General features: G+C 43.6%; 1 long non-coding RNA gene across 1 annotated transcript; it reads right to left on the minus strand.

Moving 5' to 3' along the window:
- Positions 1-3,772: 3,772 nt before the first annotated feature.
- Positions 3,773-21,709, minus strand: LOC139198326 (uncharacterized). Its single transcript, XR_011583705.1, has 3 exons — positions 21,487-21,709; positions 21,347-21,391; positions 3,773-3,907 (listed from the first exon to the last, which is right to left on the minus strand). It is a non-coding gene; the product is annotated as an uncharacterized lncRNA (long non-coding RNA).
- Positions 21,710-21,832: the final 123 nt, after the last annotated feature.

The following is a 21,832-nucleotide window of genomic DNA, read 5'->3' on the forward strand; positions in this document are numbered from 1 at the left end:
GTTGATTTTTCCTATAACTTCTTTTGACATCTTTGCCCTTCGAACTACATAGTGGTGTGAACTAGTTTTGGTGCCCCCGCCGCAGATGGGGGCAAAAATTTCGCCTGAGTTCCTTTGTATTTAGGAATATGTATAAGCCAATAGCAATGTATACCAACTGTTGAGATTGAATTTTTCTTGTTTTTCAGAAGGTAGTATTTGATGGGAAATACTTAAAGGGTGGTGCTATTCTTTCACTTGTCACACTAGTCATTATTTTTTGCCGTTTGATCAAATGAATTGAAGGTTTGACACGCCCGATCTTGATATTCTCCAAAAGACCAGGGTATGCACATGCTGGCTGACATCCGAAGGTGATGAACCCATATTAGGATGCATGAGAACTAGAAGGAAATAACTAACATAAATAAAGCTTGTAAATTTAATTATAATGAATATGCAATTGTGGAACGTGTTCAGAGTATATAACTAATCGGAGACACTAAAAATGAATAATATAAAATTGAATGAACAAAAGGATGGGTCCTACACCGAGAGGACTTGAAGATGCCGATGCGGGAATGCCCTGACGCCGTGATTGTACTCCTTGATTCTAAGTCCTAAGGGGGCGCAAAACAAAACATGAGTGGACCAAGTTGATATATAAGTAATACTAAAACAGTTAATCTTTAACGTACTAACCCCAAAGTTTAGAAAACTCATGTATCATAATAAGTAATATGTTTTTCCGAGAACCCTAGCATGCCACAAAACCTTTCATAAGACATATATTGTATATAGGGTGCTTAGTAGTAGTAGTAGCACAAGGCATATATATACACATATATCTTCATTCGCCCAAAGGCACTACATCTCCCGCCCGAAGCCAATATAAATATCTTCCGGCCGAAGCCACCAACCTACACCCGACTTAAGCCATATATAAATATCATTTGCCCGTAGGCCTTACATCACCCGACTGAAGCCAATTAATGATTTCATTTGCCCGTAGGTAGATCGTATGAATAACCACTAAGTACACACATAAAAACATTAACATAATATTTCTAATATATATATATATATATATATATATATATATATATATATACGGAGCTCAGTAGCTAAAACGTCATATCGTAAATCATGTTCAAAGTATATAGTCATAAATAATTTATACTTCAAAGAATGTAAATCCGATAAAGCATAATATATCATAAAGTGTAAATCTAATTTACTAATAAACGTTTCATAAAACGTAACCAACAAATCATGTTTTCATGTATGCATTTTAGAAGGGGTCCACTCACAGATACTTCGCTGTCAAAGAGCCGTGCAAACTAAAGAAGATGGAAACGCTATAAACTATACTAAAACGGTTGAATTTGAGCAAACGGATTCAGGACGTCGAAAAACATAAGGGGGGACCTCGAGTACCCCCACCCGCCGCCGCATGCGTCGATTTGGGTCTCCGGAAAGTTGGCGGAAAAAGTCATCGGCACCTCCGTGGACGGCGACAGAGCATAGTACCTCCGGTGGAGGCACGTGTGCTCCACGCGCCGGCCAAGGCAGACGCCCACACGCGTCCACGTGCAGGCCCACGCGCTGACTGGGTTCTGGGTTTGGGTCGGTTCAGTTGGGTTGGGCTGAGAGTTTTGGGCTGTAAGGTTGAGCCTGGCCAATTGGGTCTGGGCATAGATTCTGGGCTGGGTTTAGTGGGTTATAAATTAGGATTTAGGCTTGGTAGCTTGGCCTAAGGATCTGGGTTAGGCATGGGGGTTTGGGCTTGCCCTAGTAGGTTAAAACTCTAGGTTGGGTTGGCCGAGTTGGCCGTTTCGAGGAAGAAGAAGGCCGGAGCTATCCCAGCTTCGTTCAACCCCAAAACCTAACTAAAACCCATCATACAATATACCAAATTGAAGCTCAAGGAACAAGGAAGAGATTCGTACCAATTTCAAGACTTGAGGTGGCCGAAGTTGGCCGGAAAATGGTCTAAAACCCACGGGTTCTCGTTGGAATCTGGGGAAGTCTCCCCGAGTTGGTTTCTCGATGTTTCAACGTCCACAATACACAAAAACAATCAGAAATGAAATATGAGTATGAAAAGGGGAAGGTTTAGGTTGTTTTTCGTAGCTCACATACGTCAGAGGCGTTGGAAACTCACCAGGTTTCCTTTGTGAGCAGTGGCATCTGCCACAGTCGAGGTTCCCAGGTTCCCTATCCAGGGTTCATGGTGACGAGGTCTAGGTGGCGGTGAGTTAGGGGCCTCGCCAAGGCTGTGGTGATCTTCCCATGGCACCATCTCAATGCTTACCGAGGGAGAAGGGAGAGAAGTGAAAATGAGTTGAGGGGGAGAAGTGAGAGAGGAGAACCTTACAGGGAGAGAAGAAAGAAGAGATAGAGAGAGCTGTAAGGGAAGATAGATGAGGGATTTGGGTCGGGGAAAAAAATAAGGGTGGGCCCCCCTTGGGCACACCAATTAAGACCAAAAGCATAATTTCAAAAATAAATATCCCAAAAGCAACAAAACAAAATACATCTCATACGTGCAATGATGAAATTGCCCTCGTTCCAAAATCCGTAACTAAATTTGGGACGGGTTGTTACAATCTACCCCCGTTAAGAAAATTTTGTCTTGAAATTTGAAATAACGTATTATACATAAATACTCAAAGATAGGAAAGAATATATGTATGAAGAAGAAATCAAGACAGACATGACAAACCTTGGGCCTGACATGACAAATGGATGAAATCATTGATATAGGTCTCCAATGAGCCTTTCTAAGACACATGGGAAAAAGACATGTTGAAGTCCAGTTGATCGCCCAGCCTAAACCGTTGGAGAAGTGATTCGGTAAAGGTGACCCAAAACCCAGACCCAATGTGCAACTTGTACCATTTAAACCAAAGGGCAACATCGCCAGTGAAATAGAGCCCTGCGATTGTGACTCGGTTGGCGTCGTCGACCCCGTGATAATCCATATATTCCTTCGCTAGGGCTAGCCAACTGTATGGGTCATCCCTGGAGAATCGAGAAAGCTCAATCTTTATGTGTTTCGGGCCATTGAAGGTAAGTGGTGCCTCGGAAAGAAAGACGGCTGTTGTGGAAGGTGAAACGAAGAGGATGGAATGTGGGGACGGAGGGTGGTGGTAAATGTTTGCCACATCATTTTCTTTTGCATGTGAATCCTTCTTTTCTGAAAATGTTAGTCTCCCTTTTCTTCTTTTGGATGTATCCCACATGACCCTTACAGAATACTGACCCAATCTTGTATGGATCTTTAAAGGGCAGGATCGGCATTTTTGCAAAAAATTGTCCAGATGATTAAAAAGAAAGTTTTTTGGGGTTTTTGGTTAGTTTTCCATTTTTATATACCTACTTTTTATTATTTTTAATAATATAATAAAATATTAAGTAAAGTGAGTAGAGTAAACCCTATTTAACAGGCAAAGCAAAGTGGTCTTTACCAATTTAAAAATCCGAATGTGACGGTCATGCTATGATCGGAACCGGTGACAGATGTCCCGATGCACCTTGAATCGAGAATCCATGGCCTTTATGACTGGCATAGAGGGCCAAGCATGGGCACGTTGCACATAAAGCTTTGAAATATTGCTAACAAGAGCTAAAATCCTTTTGTAACTGCAAATTACTCAAACACTGAATTTTACAAGAGAATTGTTATTAGCACTTCAAAAATCTTATTCTACATTCCTCACAAGTGTATTTTTCTTTCTAATTATAGAAAGTTTGAAGTGCTAATAATAATTCTCTTTTACAAGACGACATTGTTCTCACCATGCAATTAAGTCTTAGAATACAGATTCTTTCAAATAATACAGGTTCCTTTACAAATACAACTCAAGAATAAGCTGGAATTCGGAGTTTTGACACTGGCTTGACTCAATCACGACTTTAACGACTCCTGCAATCCAGAAAAGAAAACACTTTGCAATGAAACCCATTTTACTCGGTCGTCAGAAGATTATAAGGTGGTCAGGGAAAACCCAGTCGACGAAGCGATGCACTACAAAGAATTGTGTGACATTTAGAAAGCCATGGTTGTGGCTATTTTGGAGTAGCTAATAAGTCAGTAATGTGGCTGACTTGCATTGGCAAAATTCACCAGACCAATGTATAGGGTGGGTCAGAAACTGTGTTTGGGTAAGGAACTTCAAAGTATGAAGATATCGCCAAGTGATGTTATTTTAAATACGAGTATTATACAACTATTTTTTTGGGCAACTTGCTTACTAAAGTGCAACTAATCATGGATTTGCGAGTGTAATTTCAAAGTTCACATCGAACCCTAACTGGCTTGAAAATTATAACAGCCATTGGTAAACACATACCAGAAAAAAACAAAATTCAAATGTGAAATACGATTTCCAGTTTCACTCAAACTTATAATTATCTAAATTTCTCAGCAACAAAACAACTTGCTCCCTCTTAAAGAGGGAACAATATTCGTTGTCAAAGAACAAAACTAGAAGATCGCAAGAGATGGAAGCACTAGGCAAAAGAAACACAATGTAGGTTGCGAAACAAAGTGATGCTGGGAAAGGTTGACCACATCCACTAAAGAACCAGAGAGCAAAGAGACATTGACATTCGATTTAGAACCAGAGCAGGAAGAGGCAAGGAAGAAAGGAAGATAAAATAGGGGATTTGCTTCAATGAAGGAAACAAGACTATCTGACAATAAAGAGCAAAAATGCTTTTATTAATGTAAATAAAGAAGAGAGATACCAAATTATACAAAATTCGGGATCTGTTCTCACCAAAAAATCATATTATCTTAGAATAAAAATTACCGCTTTCAAGAACTACAAGTTTCAATACAAATGTTAATTCGAAACGAAGAGCTTTCCCTAATTGCTATACCTCAAAAAATGACATATAATGTAAGACTCATGCAATCCAAACCGGAACCAGATGCCATCAAATACACAAATCACCAAGATTGAAAAATGAAAATCTTCCCCAACAAATTCAACCAAGTTGAAAGAACAAGAACACTTTCCAACGAAACCCATTTCCTCAAAACTTAGTTCACAGAAAACTATACAGAGATTTGAGACAAGCGAGTCAACAAATAATGTCACTACTCCTACAATCCATACCAGAACCAGAACAGAAACTATCGAAGACAAAAACCACCAAGACTAAAAAAGGAAACAAATCACACACTGTTTGGGCCCAAAATATCGGTTTGGGCCGAGATGTATTCTCGGCCTGGAAGGCAGTACAAAAAAGGTTACTGTGGATCATTTAGTTCATGGGCTTCCTAACCTATGTCGGTCAAGTCATGCTGCGAGACGAGTAATTGAATCCTGGCGCAATAAGGTCTCTCGGCAAGATATGGATAGAAGTGAATCCGGTTTGATAAAGGACTGGGTTCAAAGTCATAGTGAAAATAGGACTGGTCGAGATAGTGTTTGATGAGAAGAAGAAATCCTAATCCGAGTAGGGTTGTAACTCGGTCTAGAAAGTGCCTGGTGCTATAAATAAAAAAGGCTGTGCATCGTTCAAGCCTCTCCAATTCAACACACAACTGCCCTGCGCAAATTCTCTCAACAACCTTGAGATTTTTTTCCTTTTCTTTCGCTGACACACCTTCAGTTTGGATAAACAGCACTGCGAAGGCAACCGGTGATATCTTCAGTCGGCATAGATAGCACTGTCACCGTAGAACCAGCCGGTCTCGCAGCATCTTCAGTCGGCATAGATAGCACTGCGTCGAGGGTGAATGGTTATCTATCCAAGTCTTGGTCGAAAAGGATTTTCGAATCCTTATTGGTCGAGGTCATCTTATTAGCCTTCTCGGCGAAGTGAGGTGTTACAGCTTATTAGGCTCGGCACATTGCACGCCGAGTTAGTTTATGATTGGATACTCTCAAGTGGGATTTAGAGTTCGGCATTCCGACAGCCGAACCACGTTTATTGTTAAGACACATATCTGCTTTGAGTATTTGTGCCCTTACACTTTGGTGTCGATTCGGCGTGAGTTTACTCTGACAAATACCATCACTGTAACCGAATCCGACAATGACGATTTGTGAACTTCGTAAGAATAATAACCTTTTCTTCAGGTTCGAGAACCCAAGAGGCTGAGATGTGTTCCTTCCTCGGTCGTAATCGCAAGACGCAGAAGTCAGCCGCGAACCCAATGCAACATCAACAAATTTTACTCCTCGACCGAGCTCGGCCGACAAGTTAGCATGCCCTGCATTCAACCGAAGAACGTAGTTAGCTCATAGATTACTCGGCTTGTGCGCCACGTAGGCTTGGTAGTTTTTAGGGTCAACATTTTGGCACGCCAGGTGGGACCCAGTGCTAAACTACGAAGTTCATGCCAATTGAAACACGATCGATTAAAAAGAAAACAGCTATGGGAAAATCAACAACCGATTTGCCAATTCAGAACATAAGACAAAGTGTATCACAGACACAAAATCCCCTTAGTGCCGTGACACCTGAGTTCACAAGCTCGACTCGCCGAGAAAAGGAAGTTGGTCTCGGCGGTCAGCGTTGCAGTCTAGAAATCCCTAACAAAAACACATGCGTTCTCAATGAAGGGACAGTGAAGGACTGTGATGAGGATGGTGGTGAAGGCTTTGATCCACCAACAAGATCGTTTCTTCAAAGACGACTTGACGAACAGTCTAGGGCGGTTGAACAAACGTTTAGTCGAGGAATCGATAAACTGCACGATGTGATACGTAGTAACAATGAGGTACAAAACAGATTGCTTGAAATACTGGTTAGCAAGGTCTGTGACGACAAGTCATTCGATCTTTCTCGGCACTTGCCACCAAGGAATAATCTGTTGCCAGTAGTACAGGCCGAGCCAATTCCTACTCGGCTCAAGGCAATTGACTTAGAAAAAAAATGAGGATCGAGAAGTAGGACAGATGAACCTGACCAGAGAGTGGAAGTAACGTCCGTCGATATAACCGAGGTCCAGCGAATGATTGATTCGGCCATGAAAAAGGGGCCGAAGTTCCCTAAATTCATCCATCCATACCCAGCTTATGTGGAATGGTTCGAATATCCTAAAGGTTTCAAAATTCCAGATTTTAGTCTTTTCGCTGGAGAATCGTCTTTATCCTCGTTAGAACATGTGGCTCGTTTCACCGCGCAATGCGGAGATGTCAACATTGATTTTCACAAGCTGCGGCTGTTCAACTTTTCATTGACAGGTTCAGCACTTGATGCGAAATATATAAGCACACAAATTAAACCATCTTTTTATCAAATGTAGTAAAGTATGTAAGTAGGGATCATTCTAGGCCGGGGATTAAGAGGGATTGCTAAATCACTTGGAAACTGACTTGAAAACGTAAAAACAAAGTTTAAAACACTAAACTAGACTCAAAGAATGCAAAACTATACTTTAAAATACTAAGATAAACAAAAAGATTCAAAACAGCAAATAAACACTTAAAACTGCCTTAAAAACACTTTCTGGGCAGTTTTGAACACCTAACACTAACTTGGACGAAATTGGGTTATGACTTGACTCAAGACACTTAAAAACACAAACTAAAGTGATTACTAACTAATCTAACACTTTGAAATAAATGGGAGATTGGTTCTTGATGAAATTGAAAACAAAACAAACTTTGTAAAACAAAATAGATTGTAAATGAATTTGAATGAAACTTATGGATGGAAGGCTAGCTAGGAGGTTCTTCTCCACACATGTCACACTTGCATACAAAACGATTTCCAGTTGCTTTTCGATAAACTATGAATACTCAACGCCCCAAATTAACCGTGAATTGCACTAATTAACCCTCAGTTTTTCCACAAGTTATTGGGTTGGATGATTGCATACGACAACCCAAAACATTCCCTACAAGTTCCCTACATGAATTGCATAATAGAGATACAAGCAAGAATCATTAAGTTCTATGAAAAACATAAGCATTGACGAGGCACTCGTTACTATGATTTGCATGAAACTTATGCCAAGAATTTACTTAACGTGATTGTGACTAGCAACCTTCACTACTTGTGAATATAAGTTCATAACGATTAGGTGAAACTCCCTTATATTCTAGCGTCAAATTCATGCATGAAAATTAAGCGTGCACTCTCAACCAACATACACAAATAAGTTTTTATACAAACGGATAAGTAAGTTGAATTCACAACTTATGAATCACAACTGGATGTAATAAAATCATATTGCAAGCATGAACATAGTTTCGAATCACCCCCTAACTAAGAGGGGTTTAGTTCCTCATACTGACAAAGCAAAGATGCATAAATTTAGACATTAAAAACAAAGATAGAAAACACCTAGAAACGCTCCAACACTCCCAAGGCTTGGGCTTAGGCACGGCACCAGGTTTCTTCTTCTTTCTCCTTCCTTGCAAGCTACGGCACTAGAGGTTTTGGACAGGTTTTGGGTGGTTTTTATGGTGTAGAATGGATGGAGAATGGTATGGAAATGTTTAGGGTTGATGGGTGGTGTGGCTAGGGGTGATTTTTGGCTGAATTTGGAGAGAATGATGGTGGAGAACTCACAGCAAAGATGGATCAAAAACTGTTTTTTTTTATGAATATGGGAGGTGGTATTTATAGGCTTGAGAGAGGACCACTCCATTTCCTTTGCATGTGCAGCTTGTGTGGGTATGAGTTGTCATGTTTCCCCTTTACATTTATACACACATGCTTCATCATTTCAACCACAAAGCACACCAATTTTCTGCCCTTGCCTTGTGCTTTTCTTCCACTTTGCATGTGGGTTTGCTGCCATGTTTCTTTGCTTTGCCATTACACTTGCACACACACATGTTCTTTGCATCATTTCAACCACAAAACACACACATTTTCTGCCATGTTTCTCCTTTACATTTACACACACACATGCTTCATCATTTCAACCACAAAACAACCCATTTTATGCCCATGTGTGTGTGTTTCCTTTGCCCATGTGTGTGTGTTTTTCCTTTGCATTTGCACACACATGTTCTTCATTATTTCAGCCAACAATCCACCCATTGCCTTGCCTTTCTCTTTGTGTATGTGCTGTCCATGTTTCTGAACCTTTCAGTGTTACAATGCCCATAACTTCTTCTTGAAAAATGATATTAACAATCCGTAAATTGCTCCAGAAAGTAGACATCTGTAGCTTTCCACGCATATAAGGCACATTTTCTCATTCATTCTGAGCTGTTCGTAACATGCTTTCAAAGTCAGTTAATCTGCACAGGCAGTTTTGACGAATTTGTTACTTAATAATTCACTTGTGCTACTTTTCTTTTCTTTGCTTGATAAATCACACAAAACACAAAAACATAGTAAATAGCTCAAAAATATAAGGAACTAACTAAGAAAAGACAAGTGAATTTTATGTAAAATATATATAAATATGAGCTTATCAGCATTTGCCTGGTATATCAACCTTCCACCTAATTCCATCCAAAGCTGGGAGGAATTGGTCGAGAGATTTCACGAGCAATTTTATCGGCTAGGGATAGAAATGTCAGTTTCTTCGTTGGCAAAGATGGCTCAAGCGTCTGATGAGTCACCAATGGATTATCTTACCAGATTTAAATCAGCAAGGAATTGGTGCCGAGTACCTCTCCCTGATGTCGAGTTTGTTAGACTTGCTTTGAACGGACTCGATGTAGAATACAAAAAGAAATTTTTAGGGGCAAACTTTCGGGATATGTATGAATTAGCCCAGCATGTCGAGCAATATGACTATTTGCTCCAAGAAGAGAAGATGTCGAAACCCCCATCTCGAGGGACGATTTACAAAAACCCTACGATCAATTACGCGTCGACCGAAGGTGAAGAATCTCAGTACGTCAGCGTGGACGCGGCCGAGATAGTAATAGATAAACCATACGTGTGCAAGGCATTGACTCAAATTAATTCCAAAGAGGTCAAAACCTGCTCGACCACTGAAGAAACAGCAAAAACATCAAAAGTTTATACCTTTGATATCACACAGGCTGAAGCAATTTTTGATCAATTGCTATTAGTGAAGATCATTAAACTTCGGCTAGGGCATAATATTCCCAAGGCCGAAGAACTTAAAGGAAGGACATATTGCAAATACCATAACTTGACAAAGCATGCAACAAATAATTGTGTCATATTTCGTGATGATATCTAGAGTTGGATTGACAAAGGCAAGCTAAAGTTTCCTGAAAAACGCATGACGGTTGATACGGATCCATTCCCTTCAGCGACAGTCGGCATGGTAGACGCCCGTTTGCCCAAGAGCAAAGGAAAAGAGAAGGTCAAATTTACCCCAGTACAACACATTCGGAAGCAAAGCTCCCAACCTCGACTCAAGATCGATCTATTTTCCAACGCGCCACCTACCGAGCTATCAGGACCGGCCATAGTTGAACCAATGTCAAACTACAACGACGAAGAAAATAGCGGGCCAATAGTACCACATATCCTAAAGAAAGGTTTCCAACCTCGACTCAAGATCGACTTGTTTTCTAATGCACCACCCACCGAACTCTCAAGACCTGCTATAGTCGGGTCCATGTCAGACTCCAGCGAAGATGGAAATGGTGGGCCGATAGTTTTGTGTAGCAATTGTAAGGCACGCGTTGTATTAACCGAGCCCAAGAGGAAACTGCCTCCGATGCAAATGCCGACATCACAACACTAATCGGCGATTACATCAAAGCCTTTAAATGAACCTAGTGAAGGCCAGCACCAGAAAGTATTCGACAGGCTCGGCCCAAGGAAATAGACAGATGGTCCTACATCGGTCAGACGATGCCTTGATTTCGACGCACCGTGTTACAACGAGAACTATTATTCCTGCAATTCCAGTAGTTCGAGCTCATCAGCAAATCAAAAAACCTTCAGGCCACCTGAACCACGTGACCAATGTTGGTACAACTACAATTCTCCCACCGGCATGTATACCGCGCTATCCAAATCTCAGAAACGTCGACGTCAGCATATAGATTGTTTGGCTTGACGACAAGCTACTCAGCCTGTTTTGGCCACTAAATGGCAGCCAAAAGAGACAGTAGGAAGCAGAGATGATCAGCCAACCCCAACAATCATGGCTGAATTACAGGTCGAGAAGGAAACCAATCGGGATTTTGAAACTACCATTGAAGCAACCGAGAAGCGCATCAAACTTCTTCTTTGGCCCGGGGAAATGAAAGCTCGTTTTGAGCAATTTAGGAAAGAGGCTAAAAGCAAACTGCCCCCGTTACCTTTGAAAGAACCACTAATCAGAGTTCGGTGGAATCTGCACCCTCCATTCCTCGGCGAATCATTGGAATATATGAAAGAATTTCACAAGAAATATTCCGCCAACGACTTGTATGGGTTACCGAAGGCTTGCCAAGAAGCTCTTGACCTGGCATTAACTTGCCCCGATGCTGAGCAGATCATCCAAAAAACCACTGATCCAGCAATGAAAGCCAGATTCCAGCACATTCGAGAGGCTAGGGTTCTCGGCTTCGAGGTCGACCCATACACGGATATTGACACAACCGAACTCCCTTTTTCTCTTGAAGACCTTCAACACCTTCGGTATCACTTCGAAGTTTTTTCGACCGTATCCTTGTTCGGCTTAACAGCCGATGAGATAGAGTGGGTGGCACGTCTGGACGCTTACCTGGACACCAGGAATGCCCGGATCGCCTATGAGGAACGAGCTCACAAAATACGGCAGGAGCAGAGTCTGACACCAGATGCATGCAAGCCTGAAGATGACAGTCAACAGGATACAGCGTCGGATTGCATGACACAAGCGCCTAAATATGTTAAGACACATAGCGAGCTGGCCGCGAATGCTCTGACACACGATGATATAGTTCTCACTACTCCGGATGATGATGACCATGATTCAATGGGCCTTTCAGTCCTTGAAAACATGGAAATCAGCATGGTCCATGTTCTCCCTGCCGAATTTCAACTAACTACACACCAACCAAGTTCCTTGGACTGTGATGTAGTTACCGAGGAGGCAACACAAGTTGATTTCGTCACTACTACTGAAGACGAGTCAACTAACGGCGACGATAAACTTAAAATAGCCTTGGACATTTTGTTTCCCCATTCTTCCTCGACTAATCTTCAACATTTAAAACCGTTGTATGTCACGACCCATATTGAAGGCTACCCAATCTCTGAGATTTTCATCGATTGCAGAGCAATAGTCAATATCATGCCTGTATCCGTCATGAAAACATTACGACGATCCACCGACGAGCTCATTCCTTCAAGAATAATCATGAGTAGCTTTGTTGGTGACAAGTCTCAGACCAAAGGAGTACTCCCTCTAGAGGTAAGCATCGCAGGTCGCAATCACATGACCGCATTTTTTATCGTCGACTCCAAGACCGAATATAATGCTTTGCTCGGTAGGGATTGGATTCATCAAACGAATTGCATTCCTTCTTCGTTATACCTAGTCCTTATTTTTTGGGATGGTAAATCGGTCGTGGTCCACCCAGCCGATACTTAGTCATTTGAAACCAACATGATTCAGGCCCACTATTATGATGATCACGTCGGCTATATTACCCTACAAGGTTTCAATGAAGATGGATGGCCGACTCGGATCTTATTCCAGAAAGCCATTGAGGTAGGCACCGAAACTGTCCACCAGGATTCGGCGAGACTCGGTTTGGCCAATTTTCTCCCCACAACTGATGATTGACATCAAAAGCGAGAGACGTCGGGCCGCGGTTTCATCTACGATGGAACGCCTGCTGGCCCATTGGTATGCTATTTCCAAGCACCCGCATTCGGGTATCAACTTAATCGAATTTTTGGTCGAAGAGGATAACAGCCCGGTACTATCGTTGGATAAAGTTCAGGCCGCACTGGTCGAGCTCGACGACAGCTGACCCCAAGTCAAGGATCCTCTAGAGGAAATAAATGTTGGAATGGCCGATGATCCTCGGCCTCTATTTATTAGTGCGTTATTACCCCATGCCATGAAAGTGGAACTCTATCAATTGATTCACGAGTTTAAAGATTGTTTTGCTTGGAGTTATCATGAGATGCCGGGTCTCGACCGGACCCTTGTCGAACATGAATTACGTATCAAACCTGGTTGCAAGCCTGTTCGACAACTTCCTCACCGATTCTCGACTGAAGTACAGCTCGACATAAAATCTGAACCGCTCGATATGTCGAGTGGTTGGCGAATATCGTACCAGTGCTCAAGAAAAATGGGGCCCTACGCATTTGCATTGATTTTCAAAATTTGAATCTGGCAACACCTAAAGATGCATATCCCATGCCAATTTCAGATTTGCTAATCGACGTCGCGGCTAATCATGACATGCTGTCATTCATGGATAGACATGCCGGTTATAACCAGATATTTATTACCGAGGCCGATGTTCATAAAACTGTTTTCCGCTGCCCGGGGGCACTTGGAACCTACGAGTGGGTAGTCATGCCATTCGATTTAAAAAACGTTGGTGCTACATATCAACGCGCGATGAATACCATTTTTATGACCTGATCGGCACTACCATAGAAGTATATATTGATGACGTCGTGGTCAAATCAAAAAGTCTTCGAACGCATATTGATGATCTTCGGTAAACTTTCCTTCGCATGCGACGACATAACCTTAAGATGAACCCGGCTAAATGCGCCTTTAGCGTGTAAACCGGTAATTTCTTAGGTTTTTTTGTCCACCATCGCGGCATCGAGGTCGATGTGAACAAAGCTCGTGCAATTATTGACGTCCCACCATCGACGACAAAAAAACAACTCCAGTCCTTGCTCGGGAAAATAAATTTTCTTCGCCGATTCATAGCTAATTCTGCTGGCAAAATGACGGCATTCTCTACACTGTTGAAACTTAAGGACTCAGATAAGTTTGAGTGGCGTGAAGAACATCGAGCGGCTTTCACACAACTCAAGGTTGCCCTTGCAACTCCCCCCGTCCTCGTACCGCCTCGACGTGATAAACCCCTTAAGCTTTACGTTTTCGCAGCCGACGAATCCATTAGTTGCCTCCTCGCGCAAGATACTGACGCTGGGCGAGAACAAGCTATTTTCTATCTTAGCCGACACCTCAATCCTCCAGAGATCAATTATTCACCAGTTAAGAAGCTTTGCTTGGCTTTGTTCTTCGCCGCATCAAAACTCCGACATTATATGCTCTCATCCGTTACGCAGGTCATCGCCCAGACATATGTTATTCGATATATGCTTACTCGGCCAATAGTCAAAGGCCGAATCGGGAAATGGACACTGGCACTATCGGAGTTTAGTTTGCAGTACGTCCCACAAAAAGTCGTCAAAGGATAAGCGCTTGCTGATTTCTTAGCCCACCACCATTCTCCATATGGGTTCGGGGGCACCGATGTTGCAATCGGAATGGTGGAAGCACGTGACAATTATTGGACGATGTATTTTGATGGTTCCAGCACGTCAACATCAGCCGGTGTGGGGATCGTACTCCAGTCTCCACACCAACACCGTTGGTTCTTTTCCCTCAAGTTGGATTTCGATTGTACCAACAATCAGGCCGAGTACGAAGCCCTTGTTATCGGCCTTAGCGTACTTCATGATTTACACGCTGCTCGGGTTCTCGTCTTTGGTGATTCGGAGCTTGTGATTAACCAACTTAATGGAACTTTTCGGTGCATGAGTTGTACTCTGGCACCCTATCACATGATGGCCAGTTACTTGGCCGAGTCATTCAACTGTATCACATTCAATCATATTTCCCATGGACGGAACACCGTCGCAGATGAACTCGCTCAGATAACCTCTGGAGAACAACTTCTAGGGGGCAAGAGTGGACCGATGATACCCGTTTTACGGCAATCGTGTCCGGCTTTGGTTAATTAACAAGTCCTTCAGCGCGACCAAGTCATCCGTACACGGGTAATGTCCTTACTTTCCTTATTGGAATGGGAGGATCCTGTAGATGTTTGCGCGGTCGAGACGCTACCAAACGACTGGAGAATGCCAATTATGCAATACCTTGATGATCCCAGAGGCAAGCACGACCGAAAGACAAGGGTCCACGCCATAAATTACGTCTCGTACTAGAACGAGTTGTATCGAAAAGGCGAGGACGGTTTATTACTGTTATGCCTCGGCCCGCAAGAAGCCGCCCAAGCAATCACAGAGGTACATGAAGGAATTTGCGGAGCCCATCAATCATGAGGCAAATTGCGTTGGCTACTTCGCCGACACGGTTACTTTTGGCCAAGCATATTGAAAGATTGTATCGAGTATGCACGAAGATGCGTCCAGTGTCAAATTCATGGACCCATCCAAAGGGCCTGGCCGAATTACTTCATTCGGTCACCAAACCTTGGCTGTTCAAAGGATGGGCAATGGACGTGATCGGCAAAATCACACCATCTTCTGGAGCAGCGAAACATGCATAGATACTCGTGGCAACATATTATTTCACTAAGTGGGTCGAAGCAAAATCATATGCCGAATTAACATCCAAGGAGGTTTGTGATTTTGTGGGGGAACATATTGTGACCAGGTTCGGTGTGCCAGAAACAATCATAACTGATAATGGCACAGTCTTCACAGCCGAAAGGTTCAAAGATTATACGGCGAGCTTAAAAATTCGGCTTGAGCAGTCCACACCATACTATCTACAAACGAATGGACAAGCCGAAGCAAGTAATAAGGTTTTGATCGGTATTCTCGAGAAAATGATAAAATAAAGACCTGGCATGTGGCATTTAAAATTGAATGAAGCCTTATGGGCATACCGAACTTCACCCCGGTCGGCAACGAGGACCACCCCATATGCGTTAACCTATGAACATGACGCGATGTTACTAGTCGAGCTAAGTGTAAATTTTTTACGTGTGATCGAGCAGAGTAGTTTGTCCAATGCCGAATATAATCAGGCCATGTTATAAAAGTTAGAAGATTTGGAAGAAGATCGGCTTGACGCTTACAATCTTCTAGTGGCACAAAAGAAAATTACCGAGCGAGCTTATAATCAAAGAGTCAAACAAAAAATGTTCGGCGAAGGAGAGTTAGTTTGGCAAAATGTGTTACCCGTGGGAATTAAAGACCCCAGGTTCGGTAAATGGTCGCCGAATTGGGAATGACCGTTTGTCATCCATAAAGTTCTCGGTAAGGGGGCATACCATCTTAGAGATCGAACCGGTATTATTCACAAATTACCAATTAATGGAAAGTTCTTAAAAAACTACTACCCAGTCACATGGGAGATGCAAGAGTAAAAGCTTGTTTCATTTCATTAATAAGATGGTTTACAATCAAATTATTCTAAGGCGATGAAGGAAGAAGAGTTCCAAGAAGTGCCTTCAGCTCCAGCCACCTCACCTCGCCCATTATGACCTAAGCCTGCCTGTTATTCTTGTCTAACTTCAGCTGCTCAACTCGCTTCACATTCGCCGTAAATTCGGTTAGACAAGATTTCCCGCCCGACTCAAAGTCCCTGGCAAGCTCAGAAGTAAGGGCCGACCTTCGTTTTGCCAGTTCGGCCATTTGATGGTCGAGGTCGACCAAGGCTTCCTCTTTCATCTTTAAGGCATCGATCTTCGGACGAAGAGTTTCCTGAACGGCCAGTGCAGTTTTCAAGTCATCATCAGCCCAAATAATGTTCTCGAGAATACTGAAGGATTCCCGAACTCGCTCCAAGGCGGACGACGCCTGAACGACAACCTCGGTGCTCATTTGACCATCTGCTCGGAGATCGTTTAGGCATGCACCCAACGAATCGAGCCATTTGCGCTCAAGGACTTGTGATGCCGAGAGAGATAAAACTTCTTGTAGCCGAACCAGAGCAGCTGAATCGGCAGGTGCAATTGTAGCGGCCGAAGGACCAGCCGCTCCAGAAGTGTTCCCAGTGCCTTAGACTGCTTCTTAGTTCACGCAGCCGATAGAGGTTGTATACGTTCGATGGCCACTGAGGCGGCCAAGAAATATAGATAACACCCTTCGACGCGTAGAATGTTCGATGAAAAGAATGGGTAGGCACCTGACATTCAGTATCTTCCTGGTTTAGAGATCTAAGGCAGAAAAGTAACCAAACAAAAACGGTAAGGGTACTTACGAAGGTCGAAGTAGCTTCTTGAGGAGGAATGTTGAGGTTCTGGTCATACGGATGAACAGGTGTTTTCGCCGTCGCTTCTGGCTCGACGGCAGGTCTTTTGCCACGATCGGTCGCAGAAGGGCCGACTTGGACAACCGCCTCTAATGCAGGGGAAGGCGGATCGCGTGGTTGAAGGTGACTCGTCAATGAAATCTCATCTCTCCTGTTGCTCTCTTCTAGAACGACTGCCGTGGGTTTTGGATTTTCGGTAAGTTTCTTCTCTGCCAAGGGGACCGCCCCTTCCAAGACAGGCGTAGCAGCAGGCCCCAAGGTTGCAGGCACCTCGACCAGTGGAGCAACGACTGGTCCAGTGACTTGAGGAACAGGCCGTACATGAGCTGTTTCTTTGGCCGGAATTGGCAGTTTCTCTGTCGAAGCTTAGACGACAGGGGTAGAAGGGGAAACACTAGGAGTCGTCGCTCCCGTAGTTTGACTGGAGATAACATGAATCTCCCGTTCTCCTTTCCTCGCCAGCTTCTTAACCTGTTTTACGGGGTGAGGGGGGTCGAAGGCCGTCTCGGCCTCTTGACGAGGCCATTTGCTCAGCAAGGCCTGTGCGGTAGTTTCAGCCCTTTTGGAGATGGTCGATTTTTTCCCAGCCGCAGCCGCAACGACCACTTCTGCCTTTTTCAGTGACCGACCACCTGAGAAAGCAAAAGCAAATTAGTAAAGTTCAAAGTCGAAGGAAGAAGGTAGAAATAGACCGTTACCTTGAGATTATGGGGCAGAAGCCTTATGGGGTCGACCACTGAAGATCTTGTTCAGGACGTTTTCGACCGAAGCACCAAAAAAGTTTTGGGTATACTCTTCCCACCAATCACCAAAAGTGTCAGTGCTAAGAGATTCTGGAACGGTTGGTCGAAAGCAGAATTTTTAGCACCGTTCTTGAAACTCCTTCTTGGCATCCTTGCACTCCTTGTCTGAAAAGCCAGATAGGCGTCCTGGACTCAGCAGGGAGCGAGAGGTAAGAAGAGGCACCGGGCAACCCTGAAGATAGCCGAGTTGCCGAGCAGTGAATTGGGTGTGATATACTTCCCAACTTGCTCGGTGCACGTTACACCCAAGAGGAAGGTCACGGGTAAGCACAAACGACCCCCAGGATTGACGAAGATCAGCATCATCATCTGCACTGCATGCTGATGTGGGGAGTTTGATCGACAAAGGATATTCTCGACAACGGTAGATCAAGAATTCGTCGTCGGAAAGGGCATCAAGGCTGAAGAAGTATCTAAACACGTCTTCAGCTTGGTGAGGAGGTACTGGTCGAGAAGCCACCTGAAGGCCGGGCGCCTCAATAGGTGAGAAGCTGGCAAGCTCTGGCCGAAGGGTGACAAAATAAACCTGCAGCCAATGCTGGAATACCCAAAGGGGACCACTCTGGTGTGGGTCGATCTTGTGAAGGGTCATCTCGGCCAAACAACGCAGGAGATGGGTAAGAATGGCTGGACTGAGCACTAGGGTGTGACCGCTAGCCAGGGCTTCGACCACCGGCATGTTCTCGACCAAGCATTTGTTGGACTTGGTACAACAAATAAATTTGTTATACCAGTAGAAGAAGAAGGCTTCGTGTTCCTCCTGTCGTAGGTTCTCATCCCCTCAGCCGGCAAAGTGGCGATAGAGAGTGTTGTAGTTGAGGAAGTTCTTATAAAGTTTTTGAACTTCCTCATTTGAGGATTCTTGGCCCTCTCCGCTTAGTGTTTCGATGGGCCGATCATTGAAAAGAGCCTTCAGGTCAATGGTCGATGGGTACCCGGAGAGGGTAGCGTCAACTGGGATGCCGAAAGGGGAAGTCCCTAAGATTACGGTGATATCAATGATAGTGGGGCCCATGGGGCCGAGGGGAAGGATCATGGTGTTGGTAGCTGAGCACCATAGGCTTGAGGCTATCATAAGAAGCTCCTTATCCATGACGAGTTCCATAGATGAAAGACGAATGGTATCGTAAATGCTAAGAGCTTTCCATTGCTTGCCGAAGATCTTTTCCATCCAAGCAACCCAAGCTGCCTAGGTCGTAGTGGTTTAGGGCCAGGAGCCTTGGGGTTTCGCCAAATCCCACCTCGACCATTCAAACCTTGACAGTAGAGGTGTTAGGCATTGATCCTTGAAGAGCTCGGTAATGGCTGGTGGCACTGCATCCTTGAAAAGTAGACCAAGGATTTGGTGGGGGGTGCTCATATCGCTCTCAAAGCGCAGAGTCTTAATTGAGCACTGATCGATGATTGTCCCACATTTGTCGCATTCCTTAGAGAGCTTGGAAATGAAGGAGGCCATTGGAAATGGTTTCGAAGGGTTTATGGGAGAAAGTCAGGGGGTTTCTTTTAATCTTTGAGCAAGAGAGAGTTTGGAAAATTTGAAAGCGTAAAGAATGAATGATAGAAGGCCAGGTATTTATAGACTCGTGGAATGCAAGACCAAACGAGGATAGTGATCGGGAAGATCGCTAATAATGATGGAGTGATGGAGAATATTAACAGACTCAGGAGAAAGAACAAAAAAACTCGCAGATTAAGGGGTCATGATGATATCGTGATGGTGTCCTTTTATGAAGAAATGATGTTTTGGTGTCCGCATGATCTCGAGGGTACCGAAAGATTCGCAAATCGAGATTGCATGATGGCATGCGGCGATATGTATGTTGATTTGAAGATGTTTGGACATCCGCACGTCTTGAGGAATTTAAAAATCTCGCGGATCAAAGGGGTAATGATGAAAGGACACTTCAGGTTATGCTGAGAAGAGGACACTTGGCGAGATATCTGACGAGATCAAGATCATGCAATCATGCTTCATAAATGCTCCTCAGGAGACGGGGCCTGGTGTCGCTTTTTCAAGGTCAGGGCTCGGCCAGAGACTTCAGACCGAAAAAGTCCTTAGAAGTGATGGGGCAATGTTTGGGCCCAAAATATCAGTTTGGGCCGAGATGTATTCTCGGCCCGGAAGGCCGTACAAAAAAGGTTACTATGGATCATTTAGTTCATGGGCTTCTAAACTAGGTTGGTCAAGTCATGCTGCGAGACGAGTAATTGAATCCTGGCGCAATAAGAAGTCTCGACAAGATATGGATAGAAGTGAATCCGGTTTGATAAAGGACTGGGTTTAAAGTCATAGTGAAAATAGGACTGGTCGAGATGGTGTTTGATGAGAAGAAGAAATCCTAATCCAAGTAGGGTTGTAACTCGGTCTAGAAAGTGCTTGGTGCTATAAATAGAAGAGGATGTGCATCGTTCAAGCCTCTCTAATTCAACACACAACTGCCCTGAGCAAATTCTCTCAACAACCTTGAGATTTTTTTCCTTTTCTTTTGCTGACACACCTTCAGTTTGGATAAACAGCACTGTGAAGGCAACCAGTGATATCTTCAGTCGGCATAGATAACACTGTCACCGTAGAACCAGCCGGTCTCGCAACATCTTCAGTCGGCATAGATAGCACTGCGTCGAGGGTGACTAGTTATCTATCCAAGTTTTGGTAAAAAAGGATATCCGAATCCTTATTGGTTGAGGTCATCTCATTAGCATTCTCGGCGAAGTGAGGTGTTACAGTTTATTAGGCTCGGCACATTGCACGCTGAGTTAGTTTATGATTGGATACTCTCAAGTGGGATTTAGAGTTCGGCATTCCGATGGCCGAACCACGTTTATTGTTAAGACACATATCTGCTTTGAGTATTTGTGCCCTTACACTTTGGTGTCGATTCGGCATGAGTTTACTCTGACGAATACCATCACTGTAATCGAATCCGACAACGACGATTTATGAACTTCGTAAGAATAGTAACCTTGTCTTCAGGTTCGAGAACCCAAGAGGCCGAGACGTGTTCCTTCCTCAGTCGTAATCGCAAGATGCAGAAGTCAGCCTCGCACCTAACGCAACATCAACAAATTTTACTCCTCGGTCGACGAGTTGGCACGCCCCGCATTCAACCGAATGACGTAGTTAGCTCATAGATTACTCGGCCTGCGCGCCACGTAGGCTTGGTAGTTTTTAGGGTCAACACACACACACAAAGACAGGACCAAAGAACAAAACCAGAAAACCTTAAACTTTCTAAGCACAGACCAGAAAAACAAAATTAAAGAACAAAACCAGAAAACAACAACAAAATACAAATATGCTTAGTTATGCGATAAAACTTGTAATCACTACGCAAAAAGTCCTAAATTTGCTAAGCAAAGTGCAATCAAAACACAGAATCAAAGCAGAAAACCAAAACACGAAACAGAAACACAGAACCAAAGCACAAAATCAAAACTTGTTAAGCATAGATTATTAGAAAACGAAAGATAGATGCACCGATACACAAATGTTGCTTAATTTCCTCCAACACAGGTGAAGAACCTAACAACCAAACACATACAATTTAGTTCATGAATCGATATTATCGCATATAGATAGTTAAGTAGAAGCTCTCAGAAAGTTAAATTAATTTTTACCTCAAGCGACGGAGATCGGGGATCACTACTGGGTCATCCCTCAGTTCCTCGCCCACTAGCCGGAATATGACCTTCCCGTTCTCAGCAAAATAGTTGGCCCGAAAGATCATTCTCGCCGTTTCACCGCCGGGAAGCACGTCGGTGACATGAATGCTCCAATGAAGACGAGAACGTAAGCTTCGGTTTATGAACTTGCTGCCCTTGATCTCTCTACTCTCCCCAGTTTCGAGCCTAACAATCAATCTGCCCCGCCTTTCATCGCCCTCCACCTCCATTATCTCAAGAACCACACCCGGACTCATCGCGTTCACGAGCTCCACCGATCGACAGAGAACGCCACCCATTG

This window comes from Malus domestica, chromosome 08, assembly GCF_042453785.1.
Source record: "Malus domestica chromosome 08, GDT2T_hap1".
NCBI lineage: Eukaryota > Viridiplantae > Streptophyta > Magnoliopsida > Rosales > Rosaceae > Malus > Malus domestica.